Source organism: Giraffa tippelskirchi, chromosome Y, assembly GCF_054371585.1.
Source record: "Giraffa tippelskirchi isolate mGirTip1 chromosome Y, T2T-mGirTip1v1.2.pri, whole genome shotgun sequence".
Taxonomy (NCBI): Eukaryota; Metazoa; Chordata; class Mammalia; order Artiodactyla; family Giraffidae; genus Giraffa; species Giraffa tippelskirchi.
This window is the reverse complement of record NC_137290.1, coordinates 24,002,818-24,019,808: the sequence shown is the minus strand read 5'-3', so window position 1 is coordinate 24,019,808 and position 16,991 is coordinate 24,002,818. Positions and strand designations below refer to the sequence as shown.

At 42.3% G+C, this 16,991-nt stretch overlaps 1 non-coding gene across 1 annotated transcript; it reads right to left on the bottom strand.

The window, feature by feature from the left end:
- Positions 1-2,144: 2,144 nt before the first annotated feature.
- LOC145537864 (small nucleolar RNA SNORA79) lies at positions 2,145-2,291 on the bottom strand. Its single transcript, XR_014076461.1, has one exon. It is a non-coding gene; the product is annotated as a small nucleolar RNA SNORA79 (small nucleolar RNA).
- Positions 2,292-16,991: the final 14,700 nt, after the last annotated feature.

Sequence of the window (16,991 nt, the reverse complement as noted above, 5' to 3'; positions counted from 1 at the left end):
TTTTGCTTTTGTTTGTGTGTGTGTGCTCAGTCATGTCAGATTCTTTGCAACCACATGGACTGCAGTCCAACAGGCTTCTCTGTCCATGAGATTTCCCAGGCTGGAATTTTGGAATGGATAGCCATTTCCTTCTTCAGGGGATGCTCTTGACCCAGGCATCGAACCCACGTCTCCTGCACTGGAGGAGGATTCTTTCCCACAAAGCCACATGGGAAGCCTAAAGGGCATGTTGCCTCCCCGGGTGTATCTAGAGTAAGTGCAATCTCTTAATTTTAGCCTAAAAACTGAATATTCATAATCAAGAACAATGAAAAATAAAGCACTTCTTTTCACAAAACATGAGGTCAAGGAGCTATTGTAATGTGCATTCTAAGGAGAAACCACCCAAAGCCAGGGAGTGGACTGCTCTAGGCTCCCTGGGAGTGGACCTTTAGGAGTTAAGTCTCTCAAACTTTCAACTGTGTATGGACTCAACCATCTTCCACAGAGAGAAAAGATGAGCTTCTCTTTCTCATTTAGCTCCTAGTAGCTTATCAGGACACCTTCTACCTCTGCCCTTCTACATGGGGAATACTTGCAGAATTCACCCTGGCTGTCAACATTTGAACTTCTCAGCCGATAGGAAGACAGCTTAGGCTATAAATGCAAACCAGGGGTTAAAAGAAAGAAAGAAAGAAAGAAAGAAAGAAAGAAAGGAAGGAAGGAAGGAAGAAAAAGGAAGGAAGGAAGGAAGAAAGAAAGAGAGGAAGGAAGAAAGGAAGGAAGGAAGGGGGGGAAAGGAGGAAAGGAAATGCAGATACTAATATGTGTGTTCTTGTGTTTCTCAGTGTGGACATTTGGGCCTAGTGGGGTCGGGGTAGAGGGCCTGGAGCGATTCTGACACTGCAAAATGTTTGACAGAATTGCTGACCTCCACGCACTAGATGGCAGTAGCACTCACATTCCAGTTGGGACAATAAAAAGGGGTCCAGGGGATTCCCTGGTGGTCCAGTGTTTATGACTTCATCTTCCAACTCAAGAAGCACAGGTTTGATCCCTGGGGAACTAAGATCCCATATGAGACACACAGTGCAGCCCTCCCCTGGACTTCCTGCTTCAAAAGTGTCTAGACATTGTAAGATTGGGACCAGATCACCCAGACTGAGGTTTAAAAGAGCTACCCAAGGAGACTAAATAGAGACAACAGGGACCGAGGATGGACAAAAAAAAAAGGGGCCAACACTGGTCACACTTTTTTTTTTTTTGGTGGGTGAGGAGGTTGATAAAGAGGAACAGTGATCATAAGTTGCAGGTATAGACTGGATTTTCATTAATCATCTTTCTGTACTTTGACTTGCGTAAGGGGGGACAACCCACTCCAGTATTCTTACCTTAAGAATTCCACTGCTGGGCATACACACCGAAGAAACCAGAATTGAAAGAGACGCATATACCCCAATGTTCATCGCAGCACTGTTTACAATAGCTAGGACATGGAAGCAACCTAGATGTCCATCAGCAGACAAATGGATAAGGAAGCTGTGGTACGTATACACAAGGGAATATTACTCAGCCATTAAAAAGAATACATTTGAATCAGTTCTATTGAGATGGATGAACCTGGAGCCCATTATACAGAGTGGAGTAAGCCAGAAAGAAAAACACCAATACAGTATACTAATGCATATATATGGAATTTCAAAGATGGTAACGAAACGCTATATGCGAGACAGAATAAGAGACACTGATGCATAGAACAGTCTTATGGACTCTGAGGGAGAAGGTGAGGGTGGGACGTTCTGAGAGAACAGCATTGAAACATGTTTATTATCATATGTGAAACAGAACACCAACCCAGGTTCGATGCATGAGACAAAGGCTCAGGGTTTGGGCAATGGGATGACCCAGAGGGGTAGGATGGGGAGGGAGGTGGGAGGGGGGTTCAAGATGGGGAACACAAGTGGACCCATGGCTGATTCATGTCAATGTATGGCAAAAACCACTACAATATTGTAAAGTAAGTACCCCAACTAAAATAAATAAATTTATTACAAAAAATAAAAAAGAATTCCATGGACAGAAGAGCCAGGCGGGCCATAATGGGATCGTACTTTGTTTGCTCCCATGTGCATTCATTATGTAAATAAAAACATTTCTTTTTCTTCAACTATGCGATTCTGCAAAAATCAAAACACACTAACCAACGCCCAACTCATCCCTGTGGTGTCCTGAAAGAAGACAAGCCAGCTTAGATACATGATGGACTAAAATCCCACTACCTATGTCTCCAGCCATAAGAGGAACAGCCATCCAAACAAAATGCTTTAAGGGCACTTCCTTGGCAGTCAGTGGTTAAGACCATGCTTTCACTACAGGGGGCACAGGTTCCATCTCTGGTCAGGGAACTAAGATTTTGCATGCCATGAGTCATGCCCCACCTACAACAAAGTTTTACAACAAAAATATAAGCACTTCTTTTTAAGTTAAAAAAAGGTAAAAACTCCTTTATTCAGAAGACATAGGCAGACTGTAAAGAATGGTCTTTCAGGAGGCACCAGATAATGGCTCCTTCACAGGAATAGTATTTTTAGACAGGACATCCTGGCAGATGCTCTTATCAATCAGTAAATCAGAGATCTTCCTCATCTCATTCACTCTGTAAGAAGAAAAAAAAAAATTCAAGACAACATCTGGAAATCCGGGGTACCCGGCCCTGCATCCATGCCCTCAAAGAAAGCCTGGCTTCCAAAGTCTTGCTTTCTGCAGAGAAAAGCAAGGAGGCTGGTGATATTGACAGTGGAAGAATAAAAAAGAGGAAAGTTTTCAGGTGGGAGGATCGCCCTTTTTCTTCAAAACTCAGGATTGGATAGAACTATTTCGATGGGTGGGAGCTGCTTTCTTGAAGAAAGCACTTTGTGCTTCATTCCACTCCCATAAAAATCCTCACCTAAGCCTTGATTCCTACCTCTGGGACAACGAACCCTACAACACTAAGTGGTGAGGACCCATGAAAGTGAAGAGATGCCCTGTCCTGCAACATTGCAGTTCATTGGTCTTAGTTGAAAACACAAGCTACATGGCAGACAGACCCAAGTCTAAAGGCCAATTTCAACCACAAATCATGCATGATCCTGGGTAGGTAACTTTATTTCTCTGTGCAATGGGGCCTTACCTTGAAGGTTACTATATATTTTAATGTATATTTTTATATTTATATTTCTAAGGAAATGACACCCCACTCCAGTATTCTTGCCTGGAAAGTCCCATGGGCAGAGGAGCCTGGGGGCTACAGTCCATGGGGCTGCAAAGAGTCAGACAGGACTGAACAACTAAACAACAATAACATGGGCAAGTGGCTCAGGCCTCTCACTCTTTCTTTATGCTCTGGGTCAGGGTCTCTGAACATTAGCACTACTGCCATTGCAGCTGGATAATTCTATGTCATGGAGAATGTTCTGTGCACTGCAGAAAATTTAGCAGCACCCCTGCTCAACAATCACTTGCCAGCAGCATCCCTCACTCCCCACCTCCCCTAAGTTATGAGACCTACTGCTTTGAATCCAACCCCATGAATAAATCCATATTCTCAGAATTACATGTTCTGTCCTGACCTGGCCCAATTCAAGCCTCCACCTGCCCTCATGTCCTCCCCACCTAGGAATCTAGCAGGCATCTCAAACTTGCAAAATTGAAAACTGAGCCCCTGTCTCCTGTTTCTCCTGCTCTAACCAAATCTGTCAACCTAGGCACAATCCAGCAAATCTCTGTTGCAGAGCCTTCTCTAGATGCCAGTAGGAACAGCCTCCTTACCGAGCTGCAACAACGGCTTCAGCAATCCCACAGTGGTTGGAGCAAAACAGAAATGCAGCTCAGCTAGGCATGTGTCTGGAGATGAAAGTAGAGATCTGATGCTGTAAAGAATGGCATTGCATAGGCACCTGGAATGTTAGGTGCATGAATCAAGGTAAGGTGGACGGGGTCAAGCAGGAGAGAGCAAGTGAAAACCTCAAAGTCTTAGGATTCAGGGAGCTAAAATGAATTGGAATGAGCAAATTTAACTCAGGTGATCATTATAGCTACTACACTGGGAAAGAATCCCATAGGAGAAATGGAGGAGACCCTGCAATGGCAGGAGACCCCAGTTCCTGGGTTGGGAAGATCCCCCGAAGAAGGGATAGGCTACCCAAGCCAGGATTCTTGGGCTTCCCTGGTGGCTCAGCTCATAAGGAAACTGTCTGCAATGCAGGAAACCTGGGTTTGGTCCCTGGGTCAGGAAATCCCCTGGAGAAGGGAAAGGCCACCCCCTCCAGTATTCTGGCTTGGAGAATTCCATGAACTGTATAGCCTAAGGGGTCACAAAGAGTCGGATATGACTGAGTGAATCCACTTCACTTCACTTTAGTTTATAAAGTGGCATCTCTGTCAGCTCTACCTCTTCCTGGCTCACTAAGAGAGGGCGGCCCTAGACCAGCAGTTCTTGAAGAAGAAGGAGTGACTGTGACAAATTCTAGGGGTGTGGTTTTTTACTGTTGTCTTGATACGGGGTGGGGGGGCACTACACATGGGGGCAGGGGCCTGCTTCATGGCATACACGTTAGACGTGAATGATTCTCAAATGTTCTGCCAGATATTTAAGTTAGTCCAAAACCATTCATAATACCCTGAGTGGAGACCCTTATCTGCACTTTGTCCCATGAGTTTAATAAAAGTTTTCCAGGGCTGCAATTATTGTGTAAACCTGAGAAGTCTATATTTTGTTTTATTCAGAGCCTAACCATGGGTTGCTTTGCAGTTTGTTGCAATCACATGATGACCACAGTGCCTCGATGGCTTTCTGAATGGCTGAGACTGCACACTTGTGTCCTCCTGCATTTGCCAGGCTGAATCCTCAGTGAGGACACATCTGGGTGCAAGTGTGAGTGCTCAAACATTGACCTACTGGAGCATGCGTTCTTGTGAGTATGAATACATGTGTGTGTTCAGTTGTGTCCAACTCTTTGTGACGCTATAGACCCCAGGTTCTTTTGTCCCTGAGATTCTCCAGGCAAGAATACTGGAGTGGGTTGCCATGGCCTCCTTCAGGGGACCTTCCTGACCCAGGGATCAAACCTGTGTCTCTTATTTCTCCTGCATTAACAGGTGGGTTCTTTATCACTACCACCATCTGAGGAACCCTTGAGTATAAATGACCTACTCTTAGTTCTTTAAAAAAAAACATGTGGACCATTTTTGAGCTCTTTACTGAATTGTTATCATATCACTTCTTTTATGTTTATGTTATCATATCACTTGTTTTATGTTTTGTTCTTGAGACATGTGGGATCTTAGCTCCATGTAGATAGAAGCTGCACCCCCTGCATTGGAAGGTCAAGTCTTAACCACTGAACCAACAAAGTGTTCACTCCCTATTTCTCTTTGTAGTACTGGATGTTGATCTCCAAGACAGTTGTGTTTTTCTTTTTGTTTCTTTTTAAAAATTTCCTGGGACAGAACATTTTAGTTTTAAGGAGGTATTATTATCCATTAGTATTTCACTTCACGATAGTAAATGATCATTTCAAAACATCTGCTACACCACCCTAGGAAACCCCCTTTAACGTGAGAAACCAAGTGAATAGCAGTAACAGCTCTATGGACTTCTCTGTCATTCTCCAGGTAAGAATGAGTGTGCATGTAGTGGGGTGCCCACGACCAGAAGCCTAAGCAGGTTCTCAATCTAACTCTGACAGAAGCAAAGTTTCTTTTGATCTCTGTCGCATGCTCAGGGTAGAGATTCTTCTCAATTAGATCTGAACTTGGAAAAGGGTCTCTAGACTCTCCCTCTCACCCCAACAGAGGGCTTCACATAGGCTCACCTGAGACCGGCACTTGACCTGGTACACCAATTCTGGAAACATGTGCTAATTCATTAGATTCACACCACTGATTTGGTCAGATCTTGGTGTATCACCCCTATCAGTCAGTTCACTCGCTTAGTCATATCTGATTCTTTGCGACCCCATGAAATGCAGTACGCCCTGCCGTAGGCTTACCTGTCCATCATCAACTCCCAGAGCTTGCTCAAACACTTGTCCATCGAGTCAGTGATGCCATCCCAGCAGCTCATCCTCTGTTGTCACCTTCTTTTCCTGCCTTCAATCTTTCCCAGCATCCGAGTCCTTTCCAATCAGTCACTACTTCCAATCACGTGGCCTAGGTATTGGAGCTTCAGAATCAGTCCTTCCAATGAATATTCCGGATGGATTACCTTTAAAATGGACTGGTTGGATCTCCTTGCAGTCCAAGGGAGTCTCAAGAGTCTTTCCAGCACCACAGTTCAAAAGCATCAATTCTTTGGTGCTCAGTTTTTCCCATGGTCATTCTTATAGCTATTATTAATATTGTCTCCTCCAAACTGAATATATGCCATGCCATGTGGCATGTGGGAACTCAGTTCCCCAAGCAGACGTCAAACCTGTGCACCTGCATTGGGGCCCCTGAACCACCAGTGTTAAGGACAGCCAGGTAGCAAAGTTCCTCTATATCGATTCATTGTTAAAGTTAAAGAAATCTGCTTTAAAAATAAGTGCTTGGACAAAATGTTGAAGTGCCTCCAAAGGCCCCAGGCACCTCCATGACCACACCACCCGTACCCACATTGCCCTTTGCTTGGTGCATCCCTGAGGGCACTCTGTCTTTCCACACGAAGCTCCAACCTTTGAACTCCTTGATTCCTCTCCGGAAATTCCATCCCTTTTATGCTGTCTAGGCTTAGTTCCTCTCCTGCCACCTTTTACCTACTGTCACGTCAAAACCAGGCAGGCCTTGATCACCACATACCCCCCCATCCTGCCTATCCATAGAGCCTGCTCTGTTCTCCATTCTCCACTTTATTTTTTCTCCAAAGATCTGGTGGTCAACTGATACGCTTGTTACACTTAGGTGCTGACTGCTTGTAGACAGGCCATGAGCTGAGTGATGGGTGAGACGGCCTGCATATTCTGCTCACTGCCCGTGCAGAGCGACTGTGCATGAGAGACCAGCACACAGTATGTGCTCAGCTAATGGAGCTTACACTCCACGTGGAGGGTCGGTGATGAAGCCATATGTCACAAAGGTAACTCTTTCTTGACAAGAGGGGAGGAGGAATATTGGGAGCTGGGGGAGGGAAGTGCAGGCAGGCCTGACTGAGCTGAAAGGTTCGAGTGCGAGCTGGGAGGGAATGCTTGCTCTGGAGTGAGGCCGAGGCTGGAAAAGGATGAGTCCATAGAGCTGGGCAAGGGGAGGAGCCTTCCAGGAGGCTGGAACGATATATGTAAAGCTTTCTCAGCTTTTCCTCTCATGAACCCTTCTCTCAGGACCCTCCATCTTCTCATGGGTTTCATCTGCTGAGACCCTAACCATTTTTGCATTTCCTTAGAATCTGTTTCTGAGGCAGGAAGTGGCAAACCATGTCCCCCAAATTAAGCTCTGTGACATTAACAATCCACTTGCCAGGCCTCTGGGTGGGGTGGGGGCTGGCAGGCTCTGTGGGGTGGTGCACACAGGTCCAGATCCAGGACTTTAGCAGCTCCTTCTTTTCCAAGAATGGAGCCGTGGCCACCAGAACCCCCTTGCAACGAGAAGCCCTTGCATCACAACTCTAGAGTTGCCCCTTGCTCTCTGCAACTAGAGAAAAAGCTCATGCAGCAATGAAGACCCAGCACAGCCCAAAATAAATCAATAGAGTACTTATCTATATGAAATTCTTACATTACAGAGATGTTGCAAAGAGCAAAAGAAGCTATTACTCTTGGACAAAAAGTCTTCATAACAGAGCCTTTCATAGAGGATATGCTCAATAACCATGCCCGGTTGCCAGGGCTGCAACCACAGAAAATCTGTCCTGAAGAACTGATGGTTTCTCTGCAGAAAGCAGACAACAGAGAAGAATCTAAAAGACTCTGAAGCATAACTGAAAGGAACTAGTGATAAATGCTACTGAGTACCTGCTGTACTCCAGGCACAGAATCCTGCCTTTTGTATGCATGAACAACAAACCTTTCAGTCACCAGGGATGCAGAATTATTTTTATCCCCATTTCACTGACTTAGAAACTAAGGCTTGGGGAATAAGAAAGTGGCAGCGTTGGGACTAGAAATGGGTTCTGTCCAGCCAGAGGCCCGAAGATCTTCCTGGGACTCTACTCTTTCTGAAAATGGGGTCAAGGAGCAGATGGAACAGTTTATTATCCACATACACAAATCGTATTCCCTTTACCAGCCAGTAGCTGCTTAGAGACATCATGATAATCAAAAACATCCCCATGTGCCTCCTGGGGGAGAAGCAGCCTCACCTGTAAAGGTCAAAGACCTAGAGAATTCCAGAAATAGTGATCAAGGGTCATTGGTGAATCAACCCTGCCTCCGGCACCCTGCAGGTTTCTTGTTCAGTGTGATAAACCAATGCTCTCCTGACATGGTAGCTGGTGGCTTTCATAACTTGTCCACACAGTAGAATCCTCCAGGGAACTCAGTAAGTCCCAATGCCAAGCAGCGGATAGGCCAAAAACAGCAGAACGGTAAATTCCTCAGGGGATCCCAAAATGAGCCAAGCTTACACACCAGTGTTTTCACAAATCACCGGGGAGTCTTGTTAAAGACACAGATCTGACTCAGTTGCCTTGGGAGGGGCCTGGAGTCTACATTTCTAACAAGCTCCCAGGAGAAGAACTCGTGTGGTTGCTTCAGGGACCACGGCCAGAGTAGTCAGGGCAAACCCCGTGGTCCTCAACTTTCAACAAGCATCAGAATCACCTGGAAGTCCACTTAAGATGTAGAGGGCCAGGCCCACCCCAGAGCTGCAGATCTGACAGGTTTGAGGTGGGGACCAGAGAGTCTGCATTTCCAAGGAACCTCCAGGTGACCCTGATGCTGCTGGTCCAAGGACCACATGTGGAGCACCACGGTAGGGCCCGAGGCAAAATCATGGATAGGCAAGACAAGTCATCTCTCCTTCAGCTTCCCCAGACCCAAAGTGGGGATGATGAGATCCTCTCCCAGAGGGTGTCATGAGGGCGACACTGAGTGGGCTAGGATTTGTAAGCCTCTTGGAAGCTGGCACCGAGCAGGTGGGATATGAGTGACAGCATCCATTCTTGATGAATTTCCCTTGGTCTTGGGGTGCTCCTGGAGCCCAGGCAGACAGACCCTTCAACCACCATGGATGGCCCTCTCCCTGGCTCACTCACTGCCGACATTGTTCCTGTAGGCGTTGTGCATCTCCTTCACCCAATGGTCGCAGAAGGACAGCTTTCTCATCCAGTCCGCACCATCGTGCACACTGGAATCCAGGCATAGCCTGGCTCCCGGGCGGAACTGTGGAAGCCATCAGTGGAGAAGTTGTAGGGGCTAGGGAGATGGAAGAGGACATGGGGATGGAGAGGAGACAGTGTTACTGTGGGGAGCTCGGAGCTTTTTTCCCAGGAGACCCATGGGTTGGCTTACGGCTGTGTTTCACTATGTCCCCGAGTGCGTGAGGGTGCTGTGAGTATCTGGCTTCGGGGAGAAGCAGGATCAGAGCTTCCATTAACTTCCCAAACAACGGTAGCTTCCTGTGCTCGTACCCAGTCAGCCTCCATTCTCTTTTCTTCTGGTATCACGGAGCATGTTTGGTTTTTTGAGAGGCAGTCATTCTGTCCCCTGCATGCAGTGAGTGGCCAAGCCAAAGAAACCCTCTCTATCTCCCACTTTGGACTTTGAAGCTCGAAGGCAACTCCAAAAAGTGGTTGGCCTTGGTTCATCCCAAGAGTAGGGTGCAGAAGAAAATATCAGCGGGCTCTTGATACTTTGATCCCCAAATTTGCCTGCTTCACATGCCTCAAAAGGCCTGGCTGCTAACCTTTTCTTCCTATTCTGTGAGCATCTCTATATCTTTCTATAGGCATTCCTCATGTTACTTTCATCTTTTCAATTAGGTGGAGTCAGACTTCTCTGCTGGTCCAGTGGTTTGGAATCCATTTGGAAATGCAGGGGGACACAGGTTCAATCCCTGGCCCCAGGAGATTTCACATGCTATAGAGTAGCTAAGCCCCCAGGCCACAATAACTGACACCATATTCTAGAATCTTTGCTGTGCAACAGGAGAAGCTACCTCAATGAGAAGACTGCACTCTGCAGTAAGAAGTAGCCTCTGCTTGCCCCAACTAGAGAAAGACTGTTCACAGCCATGGAGAAAAAAAAAAAGTAATAATAATAATAATAATAAAAATAATAACAATCAGGCAGAGCCAATTGAATACGTACAGTGTACTTTGCATACATTACCCTCCTTCAGCATGAAGCATGCCCTGGGACAACGTCGGAGTGTCATGGGACGTTAATGACAGGAGTGGTAGCTGGGAGCCAGTAGGGGAATTGTGGGGAATTTGTCACCGATAGCAGCTAGAGTATGAAAATGAAAATCCCAGCTCTCATGGAACACCATTTTCTTTCCCCCCACCAGAGGCCTGGTTTAGGTCTGCAAAATCACTGGACATCCCAAGGCAATGTGTAGACCAAAAACTTCAAAAGTGAAAGCCTTTTCAGAGAGAAAAAGCCTGGGTGGGGAGCAGTTCAGCATGGTACACCAGGGCCTCTCCATGGTTGGATTTGGCTGACACTTTTCTTTTTCTATTATTTTGTTGTTTCTGGATTTTTTTGTGATGAGTTTAAGGGTAGAGATATGAGGTACTAGGAATGAAACAACACTTGGGAATTGCACCTAAGGTATCCCCAGTTTAATGCCAGTGCTGCCACAGAGAAAACAAATTGGAAAATGGGAAGCACTGGGTCATACTCTCCTGTGCTTCAGGCTCAGCTTGAATATCAAACCAGGGACAACAAAACCCCTGCAGGATCCACAGAGATGCCTTGAGTGATACCTCAACTTCGAAAGCAAATTTCACCACTGGGGCAGGCAGACCAGAAGGATGCTGACTTAATCGGAAAGGGCTCAGTGACAGACTAAGTTGTACTTAGAAGTTGTACTTTTCTAAGAATTTGTCCACTTCTTCCAAGTTGCTGATTTTATTGGCATCTACTAGTTGATAATAGTCTCATGATCCTTCGTAATTTCTGTGCTGTCTATTTTGATCTCTCCATTTTCATATCTTATTTTGTTGATTTGATTCTTCTCCCTTTGTTTCTTGATGAGTCCGACTAATGGTTTGTCAATTTTATATATCTTCTCAAAGAACCCAGTTTTAGCTTTTTTGATTTTTGCTCTAGTCTCTTTTGTTCATTTTACATCTGTTTCTGCCCTATTATATGACTTCTTTCCTTCTACTAACCCTGGATTCTTCATTTCTTCCTTCTCTAGTTCCCTTAGGCCTAGAGTTAGGTTGTTTGTTTGACTTTGTTCTTGTTTCTTGAGGTAAGGCTCTTTTGCTATGAACCGTTGTCTTTGCACTGATTTTATAGGGTCGCATAGGTTTTGGGGTGTTGTGTTTTCATTTTCTTTTGTTTCTATGAATATTTTGATATATATATATTTTTTTTGTTCCATGGTGATTTGTTAGTTGTTTACCAGCGTGGTATTCAGCCTTCATATATTTGACTTTTGAATAGTGTTTCTCCTGCAGTTGACATCTAGTCTTACTTGACTGTGGTCAGAAAATATGCTTGGAATGATTTCAAGGTTTTTTTGAATCTACCAAAGCTGGACCTATGGCCGAGTATGTGATCTATCTTGGAGAAGTTTCCATATGTACTTGAGAAAAAGGTGAAATCCATTGTTTTGTGGTGAAATGTCGTATAGATATCAATTATTTCTAACTGGTCCATTGTATCATTTAAAGTTTGTATTTCCTTGTTAATTTTCTGTTTACTTGATCTATCCATAGGTGTAAGTGGGGTAGTACAGTCTTTCACTATTATTGTGTTATTGTTCATTTCCCCTTTAATGCTTGTTAGCCTTTGCCTTACATATTGTGGTCCTCCTATGGTGCATGCATATGTATTTTTAATCGTTCTATCTTCTTCTCAGATAGAAGTTTTGATCATTATGTAGTGTGCTTCTTTGTCTCTTTTACAGGCTTTATTTTAAAGTCTATTTTGTCTGATATGTGTATTGCTACTCCTGCTTTCTTTTGGTCTCTGATTTGCTTAGAATATCTTTTTCCAGCCCTTCAATTTCAGTCTGTAAGTGTCCATTGTTTTGTGGTGGGTCTGTTGTACACAACTTAAACAGCAGTCTTGTTTGTGTATCCATTAAGCTAGTCTTTGTCTTTTGCTTAGGACAGTCAACCCATTTCCATTTAAGGTAACTATTGATAAGAATGATCCTTTTGCCATTTGCTTTGCTGTTTTGGGTTTGAATTTATACAACCTGTCTGTGTCTCCTGCCTAGAGAAGATCCTTTAGCATTTGTTGAGGAACAAAAAGAAGAATTGGGAATAAAAATGTCTCTACAGCATCTTCATTAGTCCGAGATTACAAGAAGCATGTTAAAGCAAAGGGTAATGTGGATGATCAAAACTCTGACTTTCATCCTGAAACTAGAGGACAGAGTGTATTTTCAGCCTGCACAAGTTTAAGTGTGCCATTCATACGAAAGCCTTCTACCCTCCGGATACCTGCTGATACAAGTGCCCCAACTGGAAATGATTTCTCTTCTCCATCATAAATATCAATTAGACCGCAGGAGCATTTATTGTGGGACATCAATCTACGGCTGCTTTAATTGTTGCTGTTTTAATTGAAGAGTAATTGCTTTCCAGAATTTAGTTGTATTCTGTCAGAATCCAAAATCAAAAAAGTAAAAAAATAAAAAATCAACCATAGATGCACATATAACCCTTCCCTTTTGGAATACCCTCCGATCTGCCTACCAATCCCACAATCTAGGTTGAGCATTTGTCATGGGATTTCACATAGTAGCTGCACTAAATCAAATAGCTCCAGTGAAAATTTTCCAGCTATGTCTACTTCTATTTCTCCGTACCACAACCTATCTCCATTACAGAACAGTTAGTTTGGACTGAGAGTGGAGCCTTCTACCTTTCCAGTTTTGTATGGTAATATGTCAGCCCATGACCATCCTTTTCCTAAACTACAACAGTCAGGCAATTTATTTTTCCCAGTGCCAAAGATCCCTGATACATCTGCTGCTTCTCTTTAAAGATCCACTCATCAAACATCTTCATTATTTGAAAACTGGCCTAATACAACTGATCTACCAAATAGGTGTCAGATTACGGAGGATACTGAAGTGTAAAATTAATGTTGGGAGATGTCAACAAATTCCCACAATTCTCTTATTTGAAGAATAAAGTTACATGTTCATCTTCTTAGTGCCAATTTCTATTTTGAAATAATTAAGGTTAAAATGCTCAACCAGTTGAGCATACTGCAGCTTAAATACACATGATTAATGACACAGACCCTGTGTCTATGGAATACATCAGAAGACAATAAGAGCTCAAACAAAAGAAAATGCCCAGGCTCAGGTAGCTGTAAGAATGCACAGGAGTTATAGCAGTTTTGAGTCTGAACTGTCCCTAGAGAGATCAATAGTCTAATTCTCTCCACCTTTGGAGAGCTTCCAAAAAAGTTGTAATTGTCCTGTGACTTACGTTGGGGAGGACAGTGATCAGATGAGGCACTAGGGAATATGTATTATTCTTCTGATGCTTTCAATTCTTGTGTTGTCGGTGCACTATTTTTCTCAGTTGTAGGCTTCTTTGTTCCTACACATTAATTTGGTCTTTAAAGATTATTTCAACCAATTTTTTGTATATATATTTATATTTTTATTTTGTTTTCCTATTTGCTGTGCCTTTTGGTGATGTTGCATATCTTCATTTTTTAAATAGATGTGTATTTCTCTATTAACTGTGATATTCGGCTATTCTGTATGAGCTGCATGTGTTCTTGTCAGATTTGCTTTCTTTTTTTTTTTTTTCAGAACTTTACATATTTATTATAGAACTGATCCACAGTTTTTTATTTTTTTTTATTTTATTTTTTTATAAATTTATTTATTTTAGTTGGGGGCCAATCACTTCACAACATTGCAATAGTTTTTGCCATACATTGACATGAATCAGCCATGGGTTTACATGTGTTCCCGCTCCTGGACCCCCCACCCACCTCCCTCCCCATCCCATCCTTCTGGATCATCCCATTGCCCCGGCTCTGAGCCCTTGTCTCATGCATCGAACATGGAATGTTGTTCTGTTTCACTTATGATAATATACATGTTTCAATGCTATTCTCCCAGAACGTCCCACCCTCACCTTCTCCCTCAGAGTCCATAAAATTGTTCCATGCATCTGTGTCTCTTATTCTGTCTCGCATATAGGGTTATCGTTACCATCTTTCAAATTCCATATATATGCATTAGTATACTGTATTGTTGTTTTTCTTTCTGGCTTACTTCACTCTGTATAATGGGCTCCAGTTTCATCCATCTCAGTAGAACCGATTCAAATGTATCAGATTTGCTTTCTTTATTCATCAGTTGACACTCTACAATGTTGTTATTTTTTGCCTTGAGATTCATTTGATGAGTTTCTTTTTTTTTCTGTTAAATTTGTTCTTTAATTAAATGACTACTTATTGCAGGAAATTAGCCTGAGTGTTACAGTTTCTTGGGGTGCAGGTAAGAGATTTTTTTTTTTTAGAAGAAGGATCTGTGAAACAAGTCAAATATTATTGAGCCATCAGAAGCCAAACACAGAAAGGAGAATTCAAACTTTGCGTGTGTTTTGTAAATTCTTTTAGTATTTGTGGTTTGTGCCTTAGGAAATATTGAGATAACAAAGGATCAGAAGAGACTATAACAAACAATTTTAAGTTAATAAAGTTTAGAATCTGAAATCTATGGACAAACACTCAGAAATTCAAATAAGAAGAAACAGAAAATATGAACATAGCTATTAGAAACACTAACATTGAAACTGTGATGGCAAAAAATTTTGCAGTAAACAAAATTAAAGCCATATGGCTTAACAGGGAAATTTTATAAACCAGTCAGAGAACCACTAACAGATGAGCTTCTGAAACTCTTCCAAAATTCTAGAGAAGAAGGGAAACCCACAAACGCATCCTACAAGGTTACCATCACCCTGATACCGACACCAAGATAACACAGAAAAAGAAAGTTAGAGACCAATATCACATAGAGGAACAGAATCATACATCGTTAACAAAATGCCACAAAAAAACACCCCATCAATCTAAAAGGATTGAACACCATCATTAAATGGGGTTTATCCCAGATATGCAAACATTCTTCAGTAGCTGCATATCAATATATATTGAAGGATTAAAACTATATGATCACCTAAATAGATGTTGAAAAACCTTTGACAGAATTTAACAAGTGTTTGTGATAGAAACTCCTGGAACTGACCACAGCAAAAACTACCTCAACTTAGCAAAGGCACACAAATCAAAACTACAATGAAGTATCACCTCATACCATTCCCAATGGCCATAGATAAAAGCAAATCTACAACAGGAGACTTCTCTGCTAGTCCAGTGGCTAAGACACCATGATCACAATGCAGGGGTCCCAGATTTGACCCCTGGTCATGGAACTAGATTCCATATGCAGTAACTGACATTTGTCGCAACCAATAAAGAAGTATATATATATGTATGCATCTCTGTGTGTATATAATTGTATAATAATATATGAAGAAGATGGTGTAGAGAATAGAGGATCCTCCTGCCCTCCTTCACTATTGTTATAAATGTAAATGAATGCTGCCAGGATGCCAAATATTATGAAAGATCTTTAGATAATTAAGAATGAAACTGCCATATAACCCAAAAATCCCACTATTTGATATACACTCAAAGGAAATGATAATTGAAATAGACATAGGTACCCCAGTAACCACTGCAACACCATTTATAGTAGCCAATAAAGAAAAGCAACCTTAGTGTCCATTGAAAGAATGGATAAAGAAGCTATGTTACATATGTAGGATGAAAAATTACTCACCCATAAAAAGAAACAAAATTGATTTATTTGTAGAGTTACAGATGAATCTAGAGCCCATTATTCAGTGAAATAATTCAAAAACAGAAGGACAAATATTGAATATTAATGCATATAAATGGAATCTATAAACCAGTAACTGAAGTCCCCGTTTGGAAGTAGAAAGAGATACAGTCATAGGAAACAGACTTGCGGACACAGAGTGGGATGGAGAGAATGGAATGAATTGAACAAATTGCACTGACAGATGTAAAATACCAAATATGTAGTAGATAGCTAGTGAGGAGTTCCTGCTTAGTGCTATGAAGTGCTTTAGTGGAGTGCATTGTGGGCTAGGAGAGCAGACTCCTGCGGGATATGGGAGGACTGTTCAAAAGGGTGGCTCAGCTATATTCACTAATAACTGATTTATTTTACTGTGCAGCAGAAACTAACATAACATTGTATATTTATTATACTCCAAATTTTAATCATTTTTTTCAAGTGAAGCAAGAAACTCAGTCCTTGGCCAACTTGTGCAAGTGACAGGAAAAGCATCACAGTGTGTGTCGAGAAAAATGTATAACCATGATTTCTTTAGTATGTATAGACAAAGAAAAAAAAACTTAAAATGCAGAGCTAAGTTACTCAGAATAAATTCAGACTCTACACTTAGGTGTCCCTTCACTTCCCCTTTGTCATTGTTTCTAAAAGTAAAGAAGATGTTTTTAAAATTAAAGTAAACATGTATGGCTATAGGTTTTCTTAAATTGATGTCACCAATTTATGAAAAGATGAATTCCCACAAGTTTTAATAAATAGTAGCAAACTTTTGACTTTCAGAACAATGCTATGTAGGAATTAGTAAACATAGGCTAAAGCTGAAATGCTGCACAAGAATCCCTTATTTTGCAATTCTAGCATGTGTGCTACTGACTGAGAATAATGCATAGCCTAAAAGTGACTAATTATGTTTTCTTCCTCAGGACTTTCATCCTAAGAAGGATTTAATCATGTGGAGCAACTTCTCAAGTAATGCAAAAAGACTGCTCTGAAGAATTGGAGGAGCCAGGTTTTACAGAAGTTTT